The sequence below is a fragment of the Schistocerca americana genome, chromosome 5, assembly GCF_021461395.2.
Source record: "Schistocerca americana isolate TAMUIC-IGC-003095 chromosome 5, iqSchAmer2.1, whole genome shotgun sequence".
NCBI classification, from domain to species: domain Eukaryota; kingdom Metazoa; phylum Arthropoda; class Insecta; order Orthoptera; family Acrididae; genus Schistocerca; species Schistocerca americana.
This window is the reverse complement of record NC_060123.1, coordinates 571,368,195-571,393,433: the sequence shown is the minus strand read 5'-3', so window position 1 is coordinate 571,393,433 and position 25,239 is coordinate 571,368,195.

Here is a 25,239-nt window from a genome sequence, read left to right as displayed (position 1 = left end):
AGTGCGGTCTTCCTCTGTGAAACAGCTCTGGAAAAAGGTGTTTAGTATTTCAGCTTTACGCGTGTCATCCTCTGTTTCAATTCCATTATCATCCCAGTGTGTCTGGATGCTCTGTTTCGATCCACTTACTGATTTAACGTAAGACCAGAACTTCCTAGGATTTTCTGTCAAGTCGGTGCATAGAACTTTACTTTCGAATTCATTGAACGCCTCACGCATACCCCTCCTTACGCTAACATTGACATCGTTTAGCTTCTGTTTGTCTGAGAGGTTTTGGCTGCGTTTAAATATGCAGTGAAGCTCTCTTTGCTTTCGCAGTAGTTTTCTAACTTTGTTGTTGAACCACGGTGGGTTTTTCCTGTCTCTCACAGTTTTACTCGGCACGTACCTGTCTAAAACGCATTTTACGATTGACTTGAACTTTTTCCATAAACACTCAACATTGTCAGTGTCGGAACAAAAAAAAAAAAAATGGCTCTAAGCACTATGGGACTTAACATCTGTGGTCATCAGTCCCCTAGAACTTAGATCTACTTAAACCTAACTAACCTAAGGACATCACACACATCCATGCCCGAGGCAGGATTCGAACCTGTGACCGTAGCAGTCGCGCGGTTCAGTGTCGGAACAGAAATTTTCGTTTTGATCTGTTAGGTAGTCTGAAATCTGCCTCCTATTACTCTTGCTAAACAGATCCTTCCGCCTTAGTGACTGGACCTGCATTACATGATCCAAATTCTGTGGGGCAGGAAGCTGTGCCTATGACCCCTCTCACACCTCCTCCTGCAGAGGCCACCATGCTACGTAGCCGACAGAAACAGCGTATACAACCTGACCGTTGCGGTGGCACGTAAGAAATCTAAGAAAAAAGGTTGCGATGACGGGGGCTCTGGTCCTCCGATGTTTCATTCCTATGTGGATTCCGCAATGGACCTAGACCCTCAGCTGTCTGCCTAATTCTGCCCGGAGACGTTCCGTACATCCCTATACAGCTGTGATCCATGAGCTAACCCTACACGTTCCTTTCCTTAAACATTAACCGTGTGGAATTTGAATTGCGAATGGCTTCGCTGCGTCAGTTCATTTATGATCCATGTGCGGACATAGTCTTCTTACGGGAGGTGTTATTTAGGCATTCTTCCTTACCTGGTTTTCGTGTGATCTTTAATGTAGCACCCGAATATTCTACGGGGACCGCCTTATTCTTTCGCGAAGGCACTCCTGTCGCTGAGGTGGAAATGTTGGATTCTGTCAGGGGCATAGGCGGTCAACTTTTTAATCTTACCTTGGTTCTTTTATATGCTCGTTCTGGCACTGGTCGCGCAGTGGATCGTTCATGTTTTTATAAAGAGGATATTGTTTATTTGTTGCGTAAGAGTCCTTCGGGTATTCTGTTTGATGGTGATTTTAACTGTGTGTTGCGTCCTGCAGACCAATCTGCAAATTTAAATTTCTGTCGTGAATTACATGAACTGGTCCCATCCGTACGCCTGAAAGACGTCTGGATATGTAAATATCCGACGTTAGTTAAATTTACTCACTTTACTGCGACTTCTAGTAGCCGGTTAGATAGGTTTTACTTATCGTACTGCCTGTGCTATTGCATTCTTGGCCGACCGGGGTGGCCGAGCGGTTCTAGGCGCTACAGCCTGGAACCGCGCGACCGCTACGGTCGCAGGTTCGAATCCTCCCTCGGGCATGGGTGTGTGTAATGTCCTTAGGTTAGTTAGGTTTAAGTAGTTCTAAGTTCTAGGGGACTGATGACCTCAGAAGTTAAGTCTCATAGTGCCCAGAGCCATTTGAATTGCATTCTTAATGTTGAAGTCATCCCAGCTTCACTGTGCTGTGACTACAACCCTCAATCTAGAACGGCAACCAGTTAAATTGTTTCGCACTCCGTGGATGTTAAACGTCGCTCACCTAGCTGATCCCTCTCTCGATGACGTGATGCTAGCCGTCTGGGAGCGTACTCTACGGTCCGCTGGGAAGTACTCTTCTATCCTTGACTGGTGGACAAAGCTGGCAAAACCGAGGCTCAGGGAAACTTTGATGCTTTTATGTGCTGCCAAAGCGCAAAACTTTTGGAGAACTTACGAATATCACTATTCTATCCTGCGTGAACTTTATGATGCTGCGGATAACGCCCTTTTGCGAATAGCGGTGTTGGGCTTGTAGAGGCAAAATTGTTGACCTTCAAAAGAATACAAATGGAAGGGTTGAAAATGCGATCCAAACCACGATCATTGGTGACGGGTATCCACTCTCTCACGGACAATAATGGACGTATCATGTCGGAGCAAGCTGATAATAGTGGGTGTCTTACACCAATGCTATGCAGACATGTACGACGTCGATGAGTTCAGCGCAACCCCTTGCGAATCACTAGCCAGCATCTTGGTTCAAAATGTCTCTGAGCATCATGGAACTTAACTTCTGAGGTCAACAGTCCCCTAGAACTTAGAACTACTTAAACCTAACTAACCTAAGGACATCACACACATCCATGCCCGGGGCAGGATTCGAACCTGCAACCGTAGCGATAGCGCGGGCAGCATCTTGGGTACGACAATAACACCTGAGCATAATGAAACGCTATTATCTGCATTTCAGAATGAAGTAGTTTACAAACTTGTTGTGGTATCGCCTTCTCGAAAGTCTCCGGATCTGGATGGACTTCCCAAGTAATTTTACGTGCGCCTTTGGCCGCTGATGGGTACTACCCTTACCACTCTTTTGAACGAAGTGTTGCAGAGTCGACTGGTGCCGATTTCGTTCAAAGCGCGAAAAATATTTTTAATCCCGTAACCCACTGGACCAGCTTCTGCTGATAGCTTTCGCCCAATTACTTTGTTAAACTTTGATTATAAGACTGTGACGAGGGCTGTTAATGGTAGGATCTGATGAAGACGATTGTTGCCAAACATCAAAGCTGCGTACCTGGTCGTACCATTCTTACTCCTGTAGTAGAGTATCTTGACACGATTTCGGTTGCTGTTGGGACGTTCGTCCCTTGTGCCCTTGCTTTCCTAGACTTTGATCGTGTTAACCGCTACTTTTTGCTTCGGATTCTGGAGGCTGTTGGTTTTACTGTGGACACATGGCGAGTGGTCTCAAATCTATTTATGGGTGTTTCAGCTTCGATGGTTGTTAATGGCCAACTCACGCCCCCGATAAGTATCCGTCGAGGAGTGCCTCAAGGAAGCTCGCTTTCAATGACTTCATTTGTGTTGTCTCTGGAGCCCCTACTTCGGATGCTAGTATCCCAGCTGAAAGGTTGGACGCTTCCCGGAGGGACTGTAGCTCTTAGTGCATACGCGGATGATGTGATGGTTCTACTCCGCAATCCTGCGGAGATACCTCGACTGAAGGCTGTAATCGACGAGATTATTGTCAGTGTTCAGGTGCTCTACTCAATGAAGGTAAATGCAGGCTTTTTACTCTGCAAGGTTTTGATGACGCCGTTGTTCCATAGGCTACTGTGGTGGATCGGCATATGTCTCTCGGTATCATCATTGATCGTTGTCCATTCAAAATGGCGACGCTCAGCCGAATGTCTGTTACGAAAAAAAAAATACAGAGAGCGATAGTAGAACGTGAAAGGCGTTCTCTTACTCTGCTCCAGAAAGTCCGAATACTGTATACATATGTCTTATGCAAAGCTTATTACGTGGCCCAAGTTGATCCACTTCCCTCGATGATGGCGAAGAAACTCGAGCAACTCTCTGGTTGTTTCTTATGAAAAGGCCATATCTTTCGCTTACGGTATGAGGTGGTTATGAAGCCTCGTTCCTTTGGGCGTTGGGTCTGGCTGACATCCGACGCAGATGCTATCTGTGCTACGTACTGTACTGATGGGGACCCAAGTAACTCACACATTCACATGTCGTTTATTTCTCAGTGCCCGTCCTGCTAGTCTTGAACCCCATATTGATGTTGGTCGCACGAATTATAAGTTAAAATACATTCGCGACTGCTATCTTGCGGTGTGCTGTTTAGGGGCTGGAAAACAGTGCCTTATCCGCACCTCGTTGAAAGAGACTCGCCGCAAACGAACTGGGCGACAGTTTGGTGCAATATCAGTCTTCCGATTTTGCCGATGCGCGTCACGTCCGCTTGATATAAAGTAATCAATAACTTGATTCCAACGAACGATCGAGTTTTCCGTACTTGTAAATTATATATTGCAGCGATCAGTCGTCCTTTTTAAATTTTATTGTGCAGATCTAGATTTCGGCTAGAAGCTAGCCATTCTCAATGCATTATTATTTTCGCTCAATGCATGGAATTCCCTGTTGGTATGGCTTCATCCATAGTTCATTGGTCTTAGTGACACGGGTTTATGTAGTCGTTGTACGTCTACAGAAACGATTTGACATCGTTTTACTTGTGGATGCCATATGGCAAACTGGCCTTGGATTAGGACGCAGTTCGCCTTTCTTACTCGATCTTCTGAGACTTTATACACTACTGACATCATATTGAGACCAGATTCTTCCTTCTTTCCACGGTAGAAAACCCATACCGTTATGTGGTTACTGGGACACTTCGATTATTATGTTGTAGAAGGTAAGGGGGAAAATCACATTAGCTTCATACAGTACGTGATCACGGCCTATTGGACATGCTTGCGAATGCCTCGATGTTGAGACCTCTTTGCCAACATGTTTAATCTTGTTTTCCCTCGGCAAGGCGTTTGTTAATTTCAGTTTTCTGATGATAGGTGTTTTCCTTTTATGTATATTTCCCACGTGGTTTGCTTCGGCTTGTTCTCTCCTAGTTTACCTGCGAGTTTTGTTTAGTCTTTTGACTCAGTGGCGCTCCAGTTCTATTGTAAAATGTGGAAAAGATTAAGTATATATACACATGAGCGTATACACTCCTTGAAATCGTACTGGAATTTCTTTTAGTTATTTAGAATATAATCTGACTCCTTTGTCTTTCTGCTTTTAGATTCTACATTATATCATGAGAGCTTGGTGGTAGTTTATCAGCTATGTTCTCGGTTTTTTTTTCTTTTCTCCTTCTATTGTTGTTTTGTTATCATAATTAATTATTTTCTCCCATTTGCAGCTTATATTACATGATGATTTCACTGTGGTCTACTGAAATTACCTGATAGTACTAGTAGAAAAGAAAAGTGATTAGCGCTCGAGGTTTGTGAGACGAACGTGTATGAGGCGACGCTTCAGCTGGCGCTCAAACGTATTATTATTCTATTTTTTTCAGCACTTGTCATATTATTTGATTTGTAAGTTATTTAAGAGATAATATAAGGGAAAAAAACAAGTGTATTTGCATGAAGTTACAAATTATGTTATCCATGTGTGTGTGACAAATACCTCCTCGCAACATGTGATGTCGATAGCACATCCGACGTGTAACTGTGCATTACTTTTGTGGTCTGGCACATGTGTGACTTTCCACAGGGCGATTATAATTAAAGTTGAACACTGCTGTAGAAATAACACAACTGGTCAGAATGACGTCAAATAAATAGTAACATATCGCGCTGTGACCATCAAGTCGGCCGGAGTGGCCGTGCCGTTCTAGGCGCTACAGTCTGGAACCGAGCGACCGCAACGGTCGCAGGTTCGAATCCTGCCTCGGGCATGGATGTGTGTGATGTCCTTAGGTTAGTTAGGTTTAATTACTTCTAAGTTCTAGGCGACTGATGACCTCAGAAGTTAAGTAGCATAGTGCTCAGAGCCATTTGAACCATTTTTTTGTGGCCATCATAATTTAATGGTGGTCGGCTACAAATGACACATGAATCATACAAAAATGGCTCTGAGCACTATGGGACTTAACATCTGTGGTCATCAGTCCCCTAGAACTTAGAACTACTTAAACCTAACTAACCTAAGGACATCACACACATCCATGCCCGAGGCAGGATTCGAACCTGCGACCGTAGGAGTCGCACGGTTCCGGACTGCGCGCCTAGAACCGCTAGACCACCGCGGCCGGCAAAATGAATCATACAACAATGCCTGAGGTGTACGTTTGACGTGAAACAAACTGTACTACACAATGTGCATGGGTGTACTGCTGTGAAGCTGTTAGTTATCACGACAAGGTCATGTCACATCGGATGGAAAAAATCGGTTTTTAATTGTCCTGGGGGCAAAAACCTCACAAAAAGAATCACTCATATCGGTTTTTAATTGTCCTGAGGCCAAACACCGCATAAAAAGCATCAGTCACATCGGTTTTTAACTGTCCTGAGGCCAAAAGCCCCATACAAAGCATCAATCTAAATATGTTGTGCACCGTTTTCTGCAACAAGTTGAAATCGAGAAACAGCATATTCCACAACTGATCGAAGTGTTTCCGGGGTCACGTTCACAGTGTATTGCGCAATGCCTGCCTTCAGTGCAGCTAAGTTTGCAATAAGAACACTGAACACAAAATCTTTCAGATAGCCCCAAAGCCAGAAGTCACACAGATTAAGATCAGGTGATCGGGACGGCCAGGCTGTAGGCAAAAGGCGGCTGACAATTCTGGCATTTCCGAAATGGCGCTTCAGCAGCTGCTTACGTGGATGTGCAATGTGCGGAAGTGTGCTGTCTTGCATAAAAATGATCCTATCCACACATCCACACTGCTGGGGAGCTGGAATGACGTGGTTGCGCAAAAGACACTAGTAGCGCTTACCAGTGACGGCACGCGTAACAGGACCGAAAGCACCTGTCTCTGCGAAAAAATATGGCCCTATGACGAATGGTACCGTAAACCCGCACCACACAGTGACCTTTTCAGGATGAAGTGGTACCGGTTGATTTGCTTGTGGATTTTCCGTTGCCCATATTCGACCATTTTGTGTAATGACATATCCTGTCAGAATGGAAGTGGGCTTCGTCTGTCAATAAAATCTTCCACGGCCGATAATTGTCCACTTCCATGTGAGCAATAAATTCTAAAGCAAAGGTCTCTCTTCCTGGCAGGTCAACGGGAAGCAACTCTTGCACATGGATAATTTTGAATGAATACAAAGAAGGATGTTTCGTACGATATTACGCACCATGTTGACGGGTATGTAGGATGTCCGGGCAATTCTCTGTGCACTACACGTTTGCACACCACCACTCGTCTCCTCCTGCTTTGCTGTGGCCGCTGCTTCCACTGACGTCGAATCAATTCGTTTCGTCCCTCTACCAGGATGCACACCAAAAGAACCCATCTTTTCGAATTTCCGTATCATTTTCTCCAGACCCACGGCAGTCATCGGACCAACGCCTTTTTTCAAACTCTCCAGTGTCCTAAACTTCTGCAGAGCGACATGTGCACACTCATCATTCTTGTAATACAGCTATACAAGCACAGCGCTATCCTGCATTGAGACAGTCATGGCGTACGTCGCATTCACGATAGGAGCAAAAGCCGTGTACCCGGCGTGCTTATACCAACTTCAATGGATCGTGCACATGACAATTGTTTTCATTTACGTATTCTGACACATACAGCACCATCTATTGTCAATTTTCACACTATTTTTTTTTCTTCTGACACACGTTTTCCCCCTTCTCCGATAATATAACGTTGCAATTCTGACCAGTTGTGTTACTTCTACAGCATTTTGAAAGTTTAGCCTTAATTATAATCACCTTGTACATTACTGATCGTGAGTAACATCATTCGCAGCAAGAATGAGATTTTCACTCTGCAGCGGAGTGTGCGCTGATATGAAACTTCCTGGCAGATTGAAACTGTGTGCAAGACGGAGACTCGAACTCGGGATCTTTGCCTTTCGCAGGCAATTGTTCTACCATATGAGCTACACACGCACGACTCACGCCTCGTCCTCACAGCTTCACTTTTGCCAGTACCTCGTCTCCTACCTCCGACGGTCCCGAGTTCGAATCTCGGTTCGGCAGACAGTTTTAATCTGCCAGGAAGTTTCATAATAGCGCACACTCGGCTGCAGATTGAAAATCTCATTCTGGAAACATCCCCCAAGCTGTGGCTAAGCCATGTCTTCACAATATCCCTTCGTCCAAGAGCGCTAGTTCTGTTTCGCAGGAGAGATTCTGTGTAGTTTGGAAGGGAGGAGACGAGCTACTGGGAGAAGTGTAGCTATGAGGACGGGGTGTCAGTCGTGCTTGGGTAGCTCAGATGGTAGAGCACTTGCCCGCGATAGGCAAAGGTGCCGAGCTCGAGTCTCGGTTTGGCACACAGTTATAATCGGCTAGGAAGTTACAGCATTCACATCATTATTCAGCGAGGTTTCACTTGGGTTTTCCAAGGCTGTCCCTCGCACTTGAAAATTTAATTACAAGTAATAAATATCAAAGAATAGATCAAATTCGTTACAATTTCGTGAAAATTACCTCTCAAATGTCAAATTAATTAAATAATGTGAAAAGTGATGAAAAAAATATATTTTAAAAAGCAAGTCGTAGCGGGATTCGATACATCGTCTCGTCCTCAACCCGTCTGCTGTCGGGCGAACGCTAATCACATCACCTAATGATTTGTGACAGCCGTCGCCTTCGCACAAATACATCAGTTACACAATAGCCGCGTTGAACGTCTCTTGCGATTTTCTCGGAATGCCAGAGTAGTGCACCTTACCACTTGCAGTCCCATAGTGCTTAGAGCCATTTCAACCATATTTGTACAGACCTATTTTTTCCCAGCTCTTAACGTAATTCTCTAACCACGCTTATAGTCACTGGCAGTAAACGCGCATTATTCACGTAACTTCGCATCTATCGTGCTCACCCACCTGTGTTGAGATTAGAGATCACTGTCGAACCACATGTTCAAGTATTAATTGTTCAGTTGTTTATCTCAGTGGGTAACTTAAGTGTTTTGACTTTCGATGATCAGTCTTATTGTTATAGTGATCATTTATTTTTGTTACAGGATGAATGGTCTCTCATTAAGATGTCAATGTGGGTGGTGTGATACCTATATTATCATGCTCGTTTGGGCCAGCTCTGTTAATTACCATTCAGTAAGACGTTTCCATTATGCGACATTATCATTTGCTTTCATTTGCTTGATCGTTTGGGGTGCTTTCCTTCTCCGTAGGTCACCACGGATCGGACTTTAGCATTATAGGGATATGCAAAACACTCACAACTAGCACCCCACTATGCAGTGCCAATGCCACTGTGGAGCACGGGATTGCTTGCCTGGCGGTCCTGCTAACTCTGGTTGCAACTGCACTCGGAGGGATTTTTTTTCTACCAAATTGGTACCACTGCTTTCAAGAACGGAGTGTTGGCATTTTCGTTTGTCCCAGACGGGTGAGAACTCTTGTTATTGTGCCTTGTCGAAAAGAGTGACTCTAGTTCTAATACCGCCAGACGCGCAGTGACGAGCGTAATTCTGTTTCTTATTGAGAAGGGAAAAGCGCCGTTTTGGATTTTATCGAAATCGAAACGGTTTATGGTGATGCCCTGACGAATCACACCTCAGGGCACAAGTGGTGTCGTGAGCTTAGAGTTGATAATTGTTCATGATGAACAAATGAGTAGGTGTCCCTCAGTTGTGACTGAAGAGATGATGAATAAGGTATAGTGCCAGACGTAGCCTCATATGGCGAGAAGTGGGAACACGTAATGCACCCATAACTATTCTCGGGTATGAGCGTTTTGTTGGTCCAGGTGTTGTGTTGTGAGCAGGCATAATGTTGCATGAACGCACTGACCTCCACATCTCTGAAGCGGTACACTGTACTCGTTCCCCCTGTGCGTCTTTTCAGGGATGCATTCGGTCTTGACTTCATTTTTAAAGATATAATGCGCGACCGCATCGAACAGGCAGGTGGAGGAAGTCTGGTCGGCGAATGAAATAGACTGCCCGTTGTCCCCGTCTTGAATGTCGTCTAGCACTTGTGGGATGTGGAGGGGACATGTATTGCAGGACGTCTACAAAACCAACGACGACTACCCAGCCCTATCAACCACGCTGGCGAAGAAATGGAAGGCCTTACCGTAGGAACTCTTTATCAACCTTAAGGTCAGCACTGCAGCACTTCGTAAAACATGCGTTACTTCCGTGGTGATCGCATACCCTATTAAGAACTATGTCACGCCTTTTGTAATCTCCAAGGGACCGTCATAAATCACGGTGCCTTCAGCGTAATTATTGTCTTTGAATACACGTGTCAATTCTGTTCGTCTCATTGCACATTTATTTCAGTTACCTTCTGTTTTATATTGTAGCAGTTCTTTATACGTCTGATCCAAATTTCGTCGAACTATGTGACTTGGTAGTGACACATATGAAAATTACTTTCGTCCTTAAGTTTTGAACGCTAGTGTATTATTTAAACCTCAGATCGCACAAATGGTAAATAACGGCTTTCGATTTCTTAGGAAATCATTATGAGAGGTTTTGAATACGTTGCATAGCAGTGATTCGCCGAGAGTTGTACTCTAATGGGTGAAAGTAAACACACGTCAGTTGTATCCCTGTATTGACAGGCAGGTGAACTGGAGTAAAAGTCAGCTAATACTAAGTGCGCCACTACAGATATAAATCTACATCTACATTTACATAATTACTCTGCAATTCACAATTTCGTGCCCGGCAGAGCGTTCATCGAGCTACATTCAAGCTGTTTTTCTACCGTTCCACTCTCGAACAGCACATGGGAAAAACTAAAACTTAAATCTTTCAGTGCGGGCGCTGATTTCTCTTATTTTGTTGTGATGATCATTTCTCCCTATGTAGGTGTGGGCCAACAAATTATTTTCACACTCTAAGAAGAAAGTTGATGATTAAAATTTCATGAAAAGATCCTGCCTCGAAAAAGCTTTTTCTGTTAATGATTGCCACCCCAATTCACATATAATAATCGTTGCACTCTCTCCCTTATTTATTTCGTGACAATACTAAATGACTTGTCTTTCTCTGCACTTTTTCTATGTCCTCCGTCAATCCTAATTGATGCGGATCTCACACCACACAGCTATACTCCAGAAAAGGCCAGCCTGGCTCAGTCTAAGCAATCACATCAGTAAACCTTTTGCATTTTCTAAGAGTTCTCTCGATAAATCTCAATTTTTGCTTTGCTTGCCTCACAACTGCAACTGTTTGTATGTGTTCATCCAGTTTGTTATTTGTAATTGTAATCCCTAATTATTTAATTGAATTGACAGCCTTAAGATTTGTGTGACTGATCGTGTAACCGAAATTTAGCTCATTCCTTTAGTACTCCTGTGGATGACTTCACACTTTTCGTTATTTAGAGTCAACTGCTACTTTTCGCACCATGCAGGTGTCTTGTCTAAATTCTTTTCCACTTGGTTTTGATTATCTGATGACTTCACAAGAGGGTAAATAACATCATCATCTGCAAACATTCTAAGTGGGCTGCTCAGATTGTCTTCTAAATCGTCAGGAACAGCAAAGGGCCTGTAACACATTCTGGGGGAGCGCCAGACATTACTTCTGTTTTATTCGATTACTTTCCGTTAATTGCTAAGAACCATTACCTTTCCGACAGACAAGCATGAACCCAGCCGCACAACTGAGACGATACTACATAGGCACTCGATCTGATTAGAAATCGCCTGTGAGGAACTGTGGCAAAAGCCTTCTGGAAATCTAAAACTATGGAATAGCTTTCACGTTCCCGATCGATAGCACTCTTTACGTTGTGAGAATAAAGAGCTACTGTACTTGTGTTTCGCAAGAACCCGTGGTGGCTGTTTGTCAACAAACTGTTTTCTTCGAGGTCATTCATAATGTTCGAACACAATATATGTTCCAAAAATCGACTTTGGCAAAATAGAAATGTAATTCAGCGGATAACGCTTGCTGCCCTTCTTGGGTATTGGTGTGACTCGTGCAGATTTCCAGTCTTGAGTTAGAGATCTTTCGACGAACGAGCGGTATATATGATTGCTAAGTATGGAGCTATCGTATCGGCACTCCCTGAAAGGAACCTGACTGGAATAACATCTGGACCGGAGGCCTTGTCTTTATTTAATGATTTAAGCTGCTTCGCTACACCGAGCATTTATATTTTTAAGTTACTCGCGTTTTCAGTTGTTGTTAATGCGTTCCTTTGGTGAAGGAACTTCGGAAAACTGTAATTTTTCTCGCGTAAATGTGATCTGTTGTGTTTCTCTCCACTATTTTTGTACCATATGAGTTGTATGAGTACTCTTTTGGGACAGTACAACTTCGCTTTTCAGATGTGTATCCTACATTCGTCAAACTACAAAGGGGGAAAAAAGAAAAGATGTGGCTATGAAAAAGAAGTATCAGCAATAAACGGTACGCCACGGGTTGCGGTTCTTTTGAAGGCGTACCCTAGTTTTAAAAGTTTGGTTTTTAACGTAAATTTCACATTTCCACTGTGCCTCTTTACAAACAGTAATCAGTACCTCTTTGGGTTTTAAATACTCATGTACCTGTAACACAATCTGGTGTCCTATACTATGCAGAAAAAAGACGGAAATTTTCTTTCTGTGTAATATGCCGTGAAATATAACGTCTCTTTGACGGATGGAGATTGGACGCAAAGTATCCCATAAGATTAGCGCCTCAAGTGAGCCGCGATATTAGGCTCCGGTAACCAGTGGGGATATTATCTCAGACTAGGCCACTCCCTAAAGGCCACAGTTAACGGGTTTCACTCCCGCCTTGATCACTCCGACCGGGGTCACCGTAGAGTGGCTGCGACAGTGGATTACACGACTCTTGAATTAAACATCAGCGGTCAGAACGCGCCTGATACTGAGTGGCATATCTAGACGGACGTTTCCCCATTAAAGTCGCTTAGGCAGCCCGCGTTACCTAAGCCAGCGAACTCTAATAACGGCAGTGTCTCGCACACATCGAGAAAAGTGAGATAATTCGGCGTGGCGGTTGCTACCAGCAACGGCGTTTACCGTGACACGTGAAAATCGCCAGCATAAAGAGGCGTCCCCTGTTTATACAGCAACTTATCATACGGACGGTCGGCGCGCAGCCGCAGAAGCAATTATATGTATTTCGGAGGGGACCAGATAGCAGGTGGCTCTCCAGATGGATATCTGCCCGATGCCCGCCGTGGTACTAATTTGCTGCTCTTCGCGCTCCCGTTCGGCCACGCTCCTGGGATGGCGTCGCTTTTAATTGGTGCCATTCCACCGGCTGACAGTTTAATAGAGCAAGGTGCCGCGAGGGGGCAGTCCGGCAACACGGAACGCCTGCTGTGTATCTGATTGCCCTGTCCATCAGAAATTTTCCTACTCCGATGATCGAGGCACTGTCTGCTCATTTGGCTGACGCCGGCGCGATTGTAAATCTATGACGGCATATAGGTTATCTGCTGCTCTTTCCGACCAGATGTCACGGATCCCAGGGTAGTAGATAGTGGTGACTGGTGGACAAGGCAGATACCTCGCGACACAGATCTGAAAAATATGAGGGAACGTGTTTAGGGCTTACCGTTACGTCGCCACTGAGGTTATTAGAAGACTAGCTGTGACTTGGAGGAAACTGGGCTAAGGAATTAAAGGAGGTGTTGTTGAAAGAGTAAGTTAGGCACTGGCATGAAACTAGTTTTTTATAGGTCGTCTCCATAAATAATAATCGTAAAGCACATGAGCCGAATCCATCCATTCCACGGTATTTATTTATCTATTAATTCGTGTCGAAATCATCATAAGAGCTATTGCCATTCGCAGCATATACATAATATGTATATTAATGTGACTGCCGGTTCGAGGTCAATATGCAATAACCACTCAAAGCTGGCAGGTGGCAGCACTAGCAGAGGATGATATTCACTGAACAGCCAAAGAAACTGTTACAGCTGTCTGATATCGTGTACGGCCTCCGCGAGCACGCAGAAGTGTTGCAACACGACGTAGCATGGACTCAGCTAATGTCTGAAACAGTGCTGGAGAGAATTGACACCATGAATCCTGCAGGGGTGTCCATGAATCCGTAAGAGTACGCGGGGGTAGAGATCACTTCTGAACAGCACGTTGCAAGGCATCCCAGATATGCTCAATAACGTTCATGTCTGGGAAGTATGGTTGTCAGCGGAGGTGTTTATGCTCAGACGAGTGTTGCTGGAACCACTCTGTAGCAGTTCTGGACGTGTGGGGTGAAACATTGTCCTGCTGGACCTGACCAAGTCTTTCTGAAAGCACAATGGACATGAATGGATGCAGGTGATCGGACAGGACGCTTACGTACGTGTCACCTGTCAGAGTCGTATCTAGACGTATCGGAGATCCCATATCACTCTAACTGCACACGCCCCACACCATTACAGTGTCTCCACCAGCTTAATTAGTTCCCTGCTGACATGCAGGGTCCATTGATTCATGAGGCTGTCTCCGTATCTATACACGTCTATGAGCTCGATACACTTTGAAACCAGACTCGTCCTACCAGGCAACATGTTTCCAGTCATCAACAGTCCAATGTCGGTGTTGTCGGGCCCAGGTGAAGTGTAAAGCTTTGTGACGTGCGGTCATCAAGGGTAGATGAGTGGGCTTTCGGCACCAACTGTTCGCTTGCTGACACTTGCTGATGGCGCAGCACTGAAATCTGCAGCAATTTGTGGAAGGGTTGCACTTCTGCATGTTGAACGATTCTCTTCAGTCGTCGTTGGTCCTGTTCTTGCAGGATCTTTTTCCGATCGCAGCAATGTCGGAGATTTTATGATTTACACGATTCCTGATATTCTCGGTACACTCGTGAAGTGGTCATATGGGAAAATCCCGACTTCATGGCTACCTCGGAGATGCTGTGTCCCATCGCTGGTGCGCCGATTATAACGCCACGTTCAATCTCACTTAAACCTTGATAATCTGCCATTGAAACGACTGTAACCGATCTATCAACTGCGCCAGACACTTGTTGTCTTATACAGGCGTTGTCGACCGCAGCGCCGTATTGTGCCTGTTTACATATCTCTGTACTTGAATACATATGCCTATACCAGCTCCTTTGGCGCTTCAGCATATAAAGCATGAGGAAGAGGGCGGGGAGGCTGTCAGAAAAGAGCTCAGTCGTTGTCGTAATGCGGAAACTGGGAGATTTATCTGATGTCCAAAGGAGCATTATCATTGGCTTTCGAAGCATTCCCGAAACAGCCAAGTTTCTGAAACGTTCGTGTGCCGCCGTGGTTATAGAATACCGTGCGTGGGAAAATGGCGGAAGGAGCAGCGTTGCACGGCGGGCCATACTTGACAGGGGTGAATAACGGGTGGGGTGATGTGCACGGGCGAATGGACGTGCGACTGTTGTGCGACTGACCGCCCATATGAATCAAGTGAATACCAACAGTGCTTCACCAACGGGCGGTCAGCGACCGTTGGTACGTGTGGGCACCCTCAGCAGACGCCGGCCTCATGCACCCATGCTGACTGCTCATCATCGGCGACGAAGACTGAAATTTGGGTGCTGTTACCATAACTGGACGTCCACTGAGAGGAGACAGGTGTCCTCCTCAAGTGAATAACGTTTTATGCTCCATCGGACAGGCGGCCGTTGGCGTACAGAGCGCGAAAGTCTGAAAACACCGGAAAGGCCATGCCGGAGAGCATTCCCTGGGTGACCTCCTCGTTCTGGAAGGCACAGTGAGTCAACACAAGTATGCAGCCAGTTTCTCGAAGCCCTATTGCTCGACCCCATTCAAACACAATGAGGTGTTGATAACGGCGTCTTTGCTGCCTTAAGGGCGTTCTTCGCTAACATCATCTCGCCACTTCCAATCTCAAAGGTAACTAACGCCCAGGACTGTTACAGAGTGCATTTAAAGCAAACCTGATTTGCATCCTCAAAGTGGCTCTACTAATGTCACTCTTATGCGACAGGCGGGGAATCAGAACAGACATCATCTTTCAAGTGTGGAAACACTGCTACCAGCTCTCGTTTATTTCGCATAACTCCTTTTGGTGTTGCGATTCTTTTAAGTCAGTGTACAATGGGAACTTTAACACAAATTAGAGGTATACATGTGTTGTCTGTTCTTTCAGACATTACCATTATGATCCAGCAGCCACAACTAATTAAAACACAAAGGAATTACAGACACTGGCTAGGCATTGAATAAATTAAAGGAAGACATTGTCGCCAAAATCTTCAGCCGTCTAGGTACAATCTAAGTTCACTGGACAAAAAATTAGCAACTCCCAGTTAAATAGTTACTAGCACCATTTAATGCAGTGTAATTCCGTTCCTGAACTTAGAAACCGCCTGGATTCGGTTACGAAGTGAGTGCACAATGTTTTTCAGTTACGTCCCATCCATGATAACCCTTCATGTAAAAAAAGGTGCGATAATGGTAACATCCGCCTGGGAGACTAAGATTGCGAAATCTTGCAATTTATGTCCATTTTAGTGAATATCGCAAATAAATAAGTATTTAAAAGCGTATATGATGTATTGATACTAATATTTTTATTTTGTTTAAATCATAATTTGCCTTACAATATGCCAAATTGCATATTATTTCTTCATGAGATAGTTTATTCTTGATTATTCTTTTGCAAAATTAAAAAAGCTATAATTAGTGTTTCCAGTTCGATAGTTCATAAAGTTGACGTGTTTTCTCAGACGTATTGCTATATATGGAAGTAAAGAAAGAAATTACACCACTAAAACAACACAGCGTTTTAGAGGCATGTTTCCAAGAAAAGTGGGACGTCCAATACAGTCATTTGCAAAAATTGATGCCAGTTTTTCACGTCCAGACATAAAACCAATGTTCGCCTCAATTTGTTTTGTCTGTAACTTTGTAACTGGAGGATGAAGGATTCTTTAATTTATTCCTTACGTCTTACAGTTTTGAGTCTGTATGTACTACAAGCTCATCCAAAATCTCATTGTTGAAAAAGAAACCCCATATTTCTTCTGGGCCTGGTTCATTACCTGACTGATTGGCAGGGCCTAACCATGACGACAATCTAATTGTAATTATATTTTTATGTGTCTTCGTAGTGCCACGAATAGGTGCACTGGAACTTCAAGTGAAACAGTTCATTTTGCCATGGCAAGCTAGAACCGGTTCCGGTGTCATCATTTCCCCTGCTCTGAACGGATTCCACACTATCTTGTTCACTATCGGAAGCGATGAGAACACCATTCACATCTACGTCATAATCACTGTCATGGTCTGGATCTGATACGTGATCTTCCTCAAGAACATAAGAATCGTCTGATCATCGCTCTCCTCGAACTGTTCTAAACCCAGCTGCACCATTCTTCTGCTTCTTTGTGACAAGTCAGGTATCCCTCCACTAGTACCCACCTATGAATAAAGAGATATTTGCAAACTAAGGAGTATAACACAAAAAACATACTCATTTAAAATACACTAATGGCCTTTATAATTGCTACGCCAAGAAGAAATGCATATGATAAACAAGTGTTAATTGGACAAATATATTATACTAGAACTGACATGTGATTACATTTTCACGCAATTTGCGTGCATAGATCCTGAGAAATCAGTACCCAAAACAACCACCACTGGGCGTAATAACGGCCTTGATACGCCTGGGCATTGAGTAAAACACGGCTTCGATAGTGTGTACAGGTACGGCTGCCGATGCACCTTCAACACGATACCACACTTCATCAGGAGTAGTGACTGGCGTATTGTGACGAGCCAGTTGCACGGCCGCCATTACCTAGACGTTTTCAATTGGTGAGAGATCTGGAGAATGTGCCGGCCAGGACAGCAGTCGAACATTTTCTGTATCCAGAAAGGCCCGTACAGGACCTGCAACATGCGGTCGTGCATTATCCTGCTGAAATGTAGGGTTTCGCAGGGATCTAATGAAGCTTAGAGACACGGTTCGTAACACATCTGAAATGTAACGTCCACTGTTCAAAGTGCCGCCAATGCGAACAGGAGGTGACCGAGACGTGTAACCAATGGCACCCCATACCATCACGCCGGGTGATGCGCCAGTATGATGCCGGCCGGAGTGGCCGTGCGGTTCTGGGCGCTACAGTGTGGAGCCGAGCGACCGCTATGGTCGCAGGATCGAATCCTGTCTCGGGCATGGATGTGTGTGATGTCCTTAGGTTAGTTAGGTTTAATTAGTTCTAAGTTCTAGGCGACTGATGACCTCAGAAGTTAAGTCGCATAGTGCTCAGAGACATTTGAACGCCAGTATGACGATGACGAATACACGCTTCCAATGTGCGTTCACCGTGATGTCGCCAAACACGTATGCGACCATCGTGATGCTGTAAACAGAACCTGGATTCATCCGAAGAAATGTCGTCTTGCCATTCGAGCACCCAGGTTCGTCGTTGAGTACACCATCGCAGGCGCTCCTGTCGATGATGCAGCGTCAAGGGTAACCGCAGCCATGGTCTCCGAGCCGATAGTCCATGCTGCTGCAAACGCCGTCGAACTGTTCGTGCAGATGGTTGTTGTCTTGCAAACGTCCTCATCTGTTGATTCAGGGACCGAGACATGGCTGCACGATCCGTTACAGCCATGCGGATAAGATGCCTATCATCTCGACTGCTAGTGATACGAGGCCGTTGGGATCCAGCACGGAGTTCCGTATTACCCTCGTGAACCCACCGATTCCATATTTTGCTGACAGTCATTGGATCTCGACCAACGCGAGCAGCCATGTTGCGATATGATAAACCGCAATCGCGATAGGCTACAATACGACCATTATCAAATTCGGGAACGTGATTATACGCATTTCTCCTCCTTACACGAGGCATCACAACAACGTTCCACCAGGCAACGCCAGCCAACTGCTGTCTGTGTACGAGAAATCGGTTGGAAACTTTCCCCATGTCAGCACGTTGTAGGTGTCGCCACCGGCGCCAACCTTGTGTGACCGCTTTGAAAAGCTAATAATTTGCATATCACAGCATCTTCTTCCGGTCGGTTAAATTTCTCGTCTGTAGCATGTCATCTTCGTGGTGTAGCAATTTTAATGGCCAGTAGTGTAATATCCGTCCATCAAATGGAGGAAAATTCTTGCCATTACAATAATATCTGCCTCTGCGACAATGTGACTGACATGTGTGAGCAAGTAAAACAATACTATTGCATAAATGAAACAATGACGTCCGCACAATTGTAAGTTCAACTCACGAATGAAGTATAGTCGAAATATCGGATCAAATTAAAAATCCACGTGTGCCAACAATGCGTTGAGATATTTTATATCCGACTGTGAGACAAATGTTACCAACTAAGCGTTAAGCGTCTCTCTCAAGATTCTCCACCAAACTGCGAGGGTGCTGACGTCGGCGTTTTACCCACCGTTCCAACATGCCCTTCAGATTATAAGTGGGGTTTACTTCAGGTAAGTTTGATGGCCAGTCGAGATGTAATCCGATGGAGGAGTGTTCAGAGAACCAGTCATATGTCCTTCCAGGCCGATGAACGTTGCTGTCGTCGTCTTTAAGTGCCTGTGTGAGCAATAGCCTCTTGCGAGTTGATTGACTCCAAATGTACGTTGCATGTAGTTCCCGTTGCAATGTTCTCTCGCTAACAGACTGGGATGGACGTTCATCCACTGCCTGCAGAAATTTGTGTCGTGTTTGGAGGTGAGTTTGATTCACAAGCCTTGAAAGGCATCTGCGGTCCCTCCCAGACAGGATCTTTTTCCAACCACAATTATGACGTCTTGTTTCGTGGCCACGTGTGCTACGCTATTGTTTATACACACACTGAACAGTCCGCCGCGAAACACCAACAAATCCAGCAACTTCACACACCTTACGGTCATGAACATCGCCAACCTCTATTTTGCTACTCTGTCACGTCCTTGCATTTACCAATGTTTACATACAGTGCCCGCTTGAAACTTAAATGTCTCACTGATCTCCACTTCCTTAAGCGCGCGTAGAGAAAGTGCACCTGTGGTCTAGGGGTAGCGTCTTTGATTCATAATCAAAACACGTATTCGGTCCCGGGTTCGATCCCCGCCACTGCCCAAATTTTCACAAATAATCAGCATTGGCGGCCGAAGACTTCCGGCATAAGAAGTCAGCCTCATTCTGCCAACGGCCTTGTCAAAGAGGGTGGAGGAGCGGATAGAGGTTCAGGGCACTCTCTTGTCCTAGGGGTGGGAAATTGCCCCTAAAGGCGGAAGAATCAGCAATGATCAACGACATGAGGATGCAGAAGGCAATGGAAACCACTGCATTAAAGACACGTAACGTGTATCCACAAGACATGTGACCTGTAATTGAAGAAGTTTCATGATGATCTCTCCATTGGCAAAAGATTCCGGAATTGTCCCCTATTCGGATCTCCGGGAGGGGACTGCCAAGGGGGAGGTTACCATGAGAAAAAGATTGAATAATCAACGAAAGGATAACGTTCTACGAGTCGGGGCGTGGAATGTCAGAAGCTTGAACGTGGTAGGGAAACTAGAAAATCGGAAAAGGGAAATGCAAAGGCTCAATCTAGATATAGTAGGGGTCAGTGAAGTGAAGTGGAAGGAAGACAAGGATTTCTGGTCAGATGAGTATCGGGTAATATCAACAGCAGCAGAAAATGGTATAACAGGTGTAGGATTCGTTATGAATAGGAAGGTAGGGCAGGGGGTGTGTTACTGTGAACAGTTCAGTGACCGGGTTGTTCTAATCAGAATCGACAGCAGACCAACACCGACAACGATAGTTCAGGTATACATGCAGACGTCGCAAGCTGAAGATGAACAGATAAAGAAAGTGTATGAGGATATTGAAAGGGTAATGCAGTATGCAAAGGGGGACGAAACTCTAATAGTCATGGGCGACTGGAATGCAGTTGTAGGGGAAGGAGTAGAAGAAAAGGTTACAGGAGAATATGGGCTTGGGACAAGGAATGAAAGAGGAGAAAGACTAATTGAGTTCTGTAACAAGTTTCAGCTAGTAATAGCGAATACCCTCTTCAAGAATCACAAGAGGAGGAGGTATACTTGGAAAAGGCCGGGAGATACGGGAAGATTTCAATTAGATTACATCATGGTCAGACAGAGATTCCGAAATCAGATACTGGATTGTAAGGCGTACCCAGGAGCAGATATAGACTCAGATCACAATATAGTAGTGATGAAGAGTAGGCAGAAGTTCAAGACATTAGTCATGAAGAATCAATAGCAAAGAAGTGGGATACGGAAGTACTAAGGAATGACGAGATACGTTTGAAGTTCTCTAACGCTATAGATACAGCAATAAGGAATAGCGCAGTAGGCAGTACAGTTGAAGAGGAATGGACATCTCTAAAAAGGGCCATCACAGAAGTTGGGAAGGAAAACATAGGTACAAAGAAGGTAGCTGCGAAGAAACCATGGGTAACAGAAGAAATACTTCAGTTGATTGATGAAAGGAGGAAGTACAAACATGTTCCGGGAAAATCAGGAATGCAGAAATGCAAGTCGCTGAGGAATGAAATAAATAGGAAGTGCAGGGATGCTAAGACGAAATGGCTGCAGGAAAAATGTGAAGACATCGAAAAAGATATGATTGTCGGAAGGACACACTCAGCATACAGGAAAGTCAAAACAACCTTTGGTGACATTAAAAGCAACGGGAATTCCACTGTTAAATGCAGAGGAGAGAGCAGATAGGTGGAAAGAATACATTGAAAGCCTCTATGAGGGTGAATAATTGTCTGATGTGATAGAAGAAGAAACAGGAGTCGATTTAGAAGAGATAGGAGATCCAGTATTAGAATCGGAATTTAAAAGAGCTTTGGAGGACTTACGGTCAAATAAGGCAGAAGGGATAGATAACATTCTATCAGAATTTCTAAACTCATTGGGGGAGTGGCAACAAAACGACTATTCACGTTGGTGTGTAGAATATATGAGTCTGGCGACATACCATCTGACTTTTGGAAAAGCATCATCCACACAATTCCGAAGACGGCAAGAGCTGACAAGTGCGAGAATTATCGCACAATCAGCTTAACAGCTCATGCATCGAAGCTGCTTACAAGAATAATATACAGAAGAATGGAAAAGAAAATTGAGAATACGCTAGTTGACGATCAGTTTGGCTTTAGGAAAAGTAAAGGGACGAGAGAGGCAATTCTGACGTTACGGCTAATAATGGAAGCAAGGCTAAAGAAAAATCAAGACACTTTCATAGGATTTGTCGACCTGGAAAAAGCGTTCGACAATATAAAATGGTGCAAGCTGTTCGAGATTCTGAAAAAAGTAGGGGTAAGCTATAGGGAGAGACGGGTCATATACAATATGTACAACAACCAAGAGGGAATAATAAGAGTGGACGATCAAGAACGAAGTGCTCGTATTAAGAAGGGTGTAAGACAAGGCTGTAGCCTTTCGCCCCTACTCTTCAATCTGTACATCGAGGAAGCAATGATGGAAATAAAAGAAAGGTTCAGGAGTGGAATTAAAATACAAGGTGAATGGATATCAATGATACGATTCGCTGATGACATTGCTATCCTGAGTGAAAGTGAAGAAGAATTAAATGATCTGCTGAACGGAATGAACAGTCTAATGAGTACACAGTATGGTTTGAGAGTAAATCGGAGAAAGACGAAGGTAATGAGAAGTAGTAGAAATGAGAACAGCGATAAACTTAACATCAGGATTGATGGTCACGAAGTCAATGATGTTAAAGAATTCTGCTACCTAAGCAGTAAAATAACCAATGACGGACGGAGCAAGGAGGACATCAAAAGCAGACTCGCTATGGCAAAAAAGGCATTTCAGGCCAAGAGAAGTCTACTAATATCAAACACCGGCCTTAATTTGAGGAAGAAGTTTCTGAGGATTTAAGCCTGGAGTACAGCATTGTATGGTAGTGAAACATGGACTGTGAGAAAACCGGAACAGAAGAGAATCGAAGCATTTGAGATGTGGTGCTATAGACGAATGTTGAAAATTAGGTGGACTGATAAGGTAAAGAATGAGGAGGTTCTACGCAGAATCTGAGAGGAAAGGAATATGTGGAAAACACTGATAAGGAGAAGGGACAGGATGATAGGACATCTGCTAAGACATGAGGGAATGACTTCCATGGTACTAGAGGGAGCTGTAGAGGGCAAAAACTGTAGAGGAAGACAGAGATTGGAATACGTCAAGCAAATAATTGAGGACGTAGGTTGCAAGTGCTACTCTGAGATGAAGAGGTTAGCACAGGAAAGGAGTTCGTGGCGGGCCGCATCAAACCAGTCAGTAGACTGATGAAAAAAAAAAAAAAAAGAGGCAGTGTGCTCGCGGTTGACCACGTGACTCCATTGCTCCGCCATCTGTAAAGACTTAACGGTTCATCGGTTCGTGGTCACTGAGGTGACGAATTTTTTGTCCGGCTAGCTTAACAGCATGAACGAATCTTCCTTGTATGGAAGATGTATGCTGTGCACTTGTAGGTATACACTGTTCGTTCTGATACCGAAAGACAAGAAAATGTGGACGCGCGGAGTGGCCGTGCGGTTTGAGGCGCTATGTTACGGATTGGGCGGCCACTCCCGCCGAGGGTTCAAGTCCTCCCTCGGGCATGGGTGAGTGTGTGTTGTTCTTAGCATAAGTTAGGTTAAGTAGTGTGGAAGTCTAAGGACAGATGACCTCCGCAGTTTGGTCCCTTAGGATTTCACACACATTTGAACAATTTTTGACAAGAAAATGATACACTGAAATGCAAAGTTTCGAAGCATTCGTTCCTGTACCATGTGTCTTGAAGTTTTCTGCTACTGTAACTGGCGTTATTTAGCTGTAAATTGTATTTCAAATGGAAAAATACTGTTTCGAATGAAGGTAGTTTCTCGGAATATTAATTCTGTTCACTGCAGTTTATTTTAAATGTAGTTCGTTGCGCTCGCACTTGCTACTAGTATGAACGAAAGCTGAGGGAGACATGTGCATGAGAGCAAGGAAGTTCATAGGACTGAAAAACGACTCAGGTAAAAATAATTCATGGAGATTTAAATTAGTTTCAGTTATCATTTGAGATAGCAGTCACGAAAATTGGTGAAAAATACATTCAAATGTCTCCCAACTGAGCACGAAGGGGTACGGTACCACACATTCACAAAAAACAGAAAAACAACCACTGTAATACTATTTACAGTGGGAAAGTAATGTGAATGACTATCTGTATCATCAGGTAACAGTTTTAAATATGTATATTCATCATCACTTATTCAAACAAAGACGTGATCCGAACAAAGACCTACCCAGAACCTGGCCCATTAAAACAGAATGCCGTACCAGGACTCTATCTAGGGACTCTGCATTTTAGTTGGAGTCCGTGATTGTATCAGGCTTCTTGAGTGAACTAATACTTTTTTATTTGTTAGACTTTGTATGGGCATAATGAGAGGATGTATGACTCGTTCTGGACTTTAGCCAGGCAAAGTGGTCACATGCTACATCACCGTTGTCACTTAGTAAGCTAACTTGAAAGTGAGCAAGGCTGCTCACAGATTCGTGTCCCACAAGCAGTTCGAACAAAAAGAGAATAGAAGCTTTTGAAATCAAGTGCTACATAACAACGTTTAAGATTAGATGAGTAGATCAGATAACTAACGGAGAAAATAAATCTGTGGCATAACACGGGTCAGTTGATAAAACACTCTCTCAGACATCAGGGACTCATAAATTTACTACTGGAAGGAAGTGCGGAGGGGTAAAAATTATACAGGGAGACCAAGGTGTGAGTGTAGCAAGGAGGTTCACATGGATGTCGCTTCCAATAGCTATGTTTAATAAACTGATGATAGACTAGTACGGAGAACTGTATAAAACCGGTCTTCAGACTGAAGACTACAACAATAACAAATCAAGGGCAAACTGATGTAATACGAAGGGCTGACAGCCTGAACAGGTGTTAGCTTTTGGGATATCTTTTTCCAAGTACGTGACTCACGTTTTTGGCATAGATTCCCAGGATTGCGTTAAAGAATATAAGGAGTTGGTTTTGGGTGGGGGAGGATGGAGGGGGGAGGGGGGGGGGGGAGGAAAACGATCCTGTGCCTTTCGTAGCAAGGGACGCTTACCGCCAAACCAACCCGTCAGTGTTAGTGACGGTGCTTATCTTGCACGGTCTCTGAAGAATCACCTCTGTAGGTGCCTAGTGTGCTGGGAAGTTTCAAATCAGCACACGGTACACAGCAGACTGAAAATTCATAATGGGACTCAAGAATCAGTAAAAAACGAAAAATATTGTGAGGGAGTGTGTGAATAAATAATACATCACAGAGAAATGTTCTCAGCTACTGCGAGGAACCCCTGTACAGAATCGAAAAGTGTCACAAGGAAACCTTTAGCGGTGTTCCTCACATATTTTTTTTTTCTTTTTCAGCTCCGTTGGAAGCCTATTGAAAATAAA